The sequence below is a fragment of the Amblyomma americanum genome, chromosome 1 (assembly GCF_052857255.1).
Source record: "Amblyomma americanum isolate KBUSLIRL-KWMA chromosome 1, ASM5285725v1, whole genome shotgun sequence".
Classification (NCBI taxonomy): Eukaryota; Metazoa; Arthropoda; class Arachnida; order Ixodida; family Ixodidae; genus Amblyomma; species Amblyomma americanum.
In genome coordinates, this window is record NC_135497.1 from 28,031,129 (window position 1) to 28,035,420 (window position 4,292).

A 4,292-nucleotide genomic window follows, 5' to 3' on the forward strand; every position below is an offset into this window, starting at 1 on the left:
ATCTCTGTTTTTAAACGCAACCAGTTGGACTCGAGAGAATTTTGTGAAAATTTAGCTGCGAACGTGTCCAAGTATTCTGATAATTCGTGATTCATGCTGACGCAGTCTCCTTTATCATAAAGCATTAGTGTTTTTCGATTTTTTTGTTAAGTTCGTTGCAATAAAAACACGTATGTATCGTCAGATGGTCGCTCAAACCTCGCAACATGGTGATAGGAGTAAAATTATCAGGATGCGTAGTTAATACCATATCTAAAACGTTAGACGAGTGATAAGTAACGCGTGTGGGATCAGTGACGAGCTGCGTTAAGCCAAATGTTATACACGTGTTTAAGAAGTCGCTAGCCAGGCTACATTCAGATAATGAAGAGGCAGGATCAAACCATGGAATCTATGGTAGGAAAATTAAAATCACGAAACAGAAGAACAGGACTGTTGGATACGTTTTTGTTAAAGTATTCAGGGCGTCAAGAAATAAAGGGGTGAAAGAATTATGGAAGCCAAATCATTTCCAGTTGTGATGAGAGGTTGATAAGCGAGAAATGCAGACCCCGTTTAGCGGCGATTAGTACACCCCCACCGCGGACATCATCGGGTCTATCCGTTCGGAATATGTCGAAATCTGAGAGGAACGGAAGAATCTCGGCATGTTTCAGTAAGTAGCAAGACATCGCATGAAGATGAACCTATTAGACTGCACAAGGAATCACGCTTGGTGATAACAATCCGAATGTTAGCAAGCAGAAAGGGTAAAGGGTGACGGTTCGGTGAACGCGGTTTCCATTATGGTTTTAATAATGGCTATGAGCATTCCTCAACGACCTGGTTGTAAGTGTGGTCGAAAAAGTATGTTTTTTCAGTTGTGACAAGCTTTTCATGTCGCAACTTGTAACGCAGTTTTCAGGGCTTTCCAAACTCAATGAGGCGTTTCTGGGCAAGACGCGTGCTTGGAGCGAGATCTTGAGCAACGACGTATCCTGTATCTTTAAATTTCCGAGCGGAAGACGGGACTTGCTCTTTGTCATTAAAGTGAGCAAACCTCACGATTATAGGCCTGCGTTTGCCAGTTTGGAAAGACCGAATACGATGCGCACGCTAAATTTCGCGGGGTTGTATCTGGATAGCTAAATACTGATTGCAATGTAATATGATGACGTTCTCAGAATCAAGCCATGTTTCTTTATCTTTGATGTCATAGAACACAAGATTATTTCTTCTAGATCGGTTTTCTGCATCGTTTATCTGGGCAGACAGTACATTGATCTGTACGATATTTTCAGTGCTTATCTCGTGCAGTTTTTCTAATTCATTCTGCATGCCACCAATACCAGTTCAAGCTGTCTCAATTTTATCTAGACTTATAATAAACTGCACATCTCCAACCAAAATTTTAACTTTAACCCAACGTTTCGAAGCCGACTCGGCTCCTTCATCAGGGGTGACTGAGGGCAGTAGCTAGCGTCTCATAAGTCTGTAGGGGAGGGGGGGGGGGGTGAAAAGAACGACAGCTGTGTCGCGAAAGGCGCGGGGAGGGGGGTTTAGGCTGTTAGTCACGCTTTGCCTAGTCACAGGTAGGCAAAGCGCAACAGTGTTTGCCTACCTGTTCCCAAAGACCGGCCGCCGAGAAAAAGAGCCCAAGGCATTGTCTACTAAATTCCATGCGCCGACTGCGATGCAAGCTACATCGGCGAAACCAAAAATTTCAAAGAATTCGGCAACATAAGAACGACGTCCGCAAATTCGCAAAAGAGCGCAATCCAGTAGCCGAACATTCCGAGGACTCCGACCATAGAATCAACTTTGAAGAAGCCCGCATCCTCGGAACCGAAACAAATTACCACAAGAGGCTCCTTCTGGAATCCTGGCATATCCAAACTAGAGTCACTAAATAAAGAGTTATAGTACCGGCACTCTTTTCTCCTATTGTTCTGTGCCGCCGCCACGATCATTGGTCAGTTTGCATCACGTGATATTTGTTTACACTGCAACGGTTCATGGGGGCTGCCATTTTGTGGCTTATGCGTTTTCAGTCGGGCAACTGTGGTAGTCCTAGTGCTGCGACGCTGCGAGTGCTGCCGGTGACCGACTCAGTGACCAGGGAATCCGCGCCTCGCAGCATTTCAGCTGCGCAAGAGCATACGAGGATGCCGTTTTGCTGCGTTGTTGGCTTTTTCAACTCGCAGAATGATGGAAAACGCTTACCGTTTGCATCTGAGCGGCTCCATGCCGTACGGCTACGATCCCCGCCGCAGCGCAGAGTGGCTAACAGCGTTGTTTACAGAATTGCCGGACCAAAGTTAGCGGCGAGGTCGCCGAAGCGGCAATCTGGCAACAATGATAAACAACAAAATGGCCGCCCCTGCTTACCGCCGTGCTGCAGTGACGGTACTCTAAGTTTAGTGACTCTAATCCAAACCACACCGAACAATATCAACCGCACAAAAGGAAACCTGCCCCCAGTATATACCCAGGGGCTTCGCTCTTCAACGCAACGAAAAAGGTCGCCATTCAGCACCTCCCTGCAGTGCGCAAGCCTAAACCCCCCTCCCCCGCGCCTTTCGCGACACAGCTGTCGTTCTTTTCACCCACCCCCCTCCCCTTCATACTTATGAGACGCTAGCTACTGCCCTCAGTCACCCCTGATGAAGGAGCCGAGTCGGCTTCGAAACGTTGGGTTTAAGTTAAAATTTTGGTTGGAGATGTGCAGTTTATTATGTCTTCAAACCCAACCAGACAGGCAAATCTGTCAAAATGTTTAGTTTTAAATCTTATCGAGCCGCGCCTTAATTTCGCTAAATGTTTTATCATGATCGACCAGTTTCATTTCAACTGACTTTAGTTGCTCTAGCATTACCGTCTGCCCAGATTGCAGCTCTTTCAAAACACTAATGGTGCGTTCCAGTTCTCTAGACGTTCGACAAGACGTCTAGTGGGACGTCTTGGAAGCCATCTACATGTCCATATATTGGAACTTGTCTACTGCTCACGCCGCCCCGCGGCATAAAAATGCAACTAAAGCTTATGGACAGTTATACTATAATTTTTCTTAAACTTAACAATAACGATAATTAAAAACGTGTTTTCAACAGTTTGCACACTTTTTCTGCTATAACTTTGCGCGTAAATCGGACTGGTGGCTGCGCCTATATCGGTCAGTCTACTTGTGGCAGACGGGGCCGCTCTCCGAAGACGACGCTAAAGACATATGCGATTATTTTTTATTACTGATGCTAAACTGTACATGCTCCTCGAACGTGCTCGTCCAGACGGTCCTGTAAATATAAGAAAGAATACGAAAGACTGTAATCAATATGCGCGAAATGCGATACGGCTAATATACACTGCAACAGGAAAACACATGCGTGCCATTAAACCAGCTGTCTGCCGTACGTGGTACTCGGAGACGGCGAGAAACCTAAAGACAGCAGCGAGCTTTAATCCTGCAAAGACTAAAATCAATTCGCAACATGCCGGTGTGTTTGTTCTGAGGCTGTAGAGATAAAAAAGAATGTACGCGAAAGAGTTGATACAACTAATACAGCAACAAAAAAAACATTTGTTAACCGTCACGCCAGCCGTCTTCACGTCCGTCGAGCAACCTAACGACAGCGACTAGTATTAATCCCCAAAATTAAGGTGCTAATTAAGATCCGGCATCGTCAGATTATAAAGAGGCCACGTAAACAGACCTACAGCGTCCGCTGCTGTAGCAAAGCTCTCAAACGCACGATTCTTTCCTGCGTGATTCACTGCTAGGAATCGCACGTCCACGAATATTAATTAGCTACTAGTTTGCGTACCAATTAACTTAATGGAATTACACATTTTTCCTTTCCTATACTCCGGGTACAGTCCGACGCCTGCGAAGAGCACGACTCGCTCATCCGCGTACATCAGCTCCGCCATCTTTAGACAGCAAGTTAGCCTGCATCGATGATGACTTCGGCGAAGCAGTCATCTTAAGACGGCTTCTTGAGAAATGATACGCGTCCCAAGATGGCGGCTATCCGGCTAGACGTCTAAGTATCCGTCTACTCGGAAGTATTGGAACGCACCCTAAGAATCTGTTCGTCAGGACCGGGATTTGACTAAATATCACCGGCTAGCATGATAAGCTTTTACAGCATATGCGCACAGTCACACAAAATGGAGCAAAAACGCCGTGGGCCCGGCAGCACCAAGAGCGCACGGTGGCTACTTGGCTTAGAGTAAAGGGAATAAGGGTTCATTACCTGCACCAAGAAGAAGCGGGGAAATTAAGCATAGGCCATCGCTGGCGTGCTGCCGAGCCC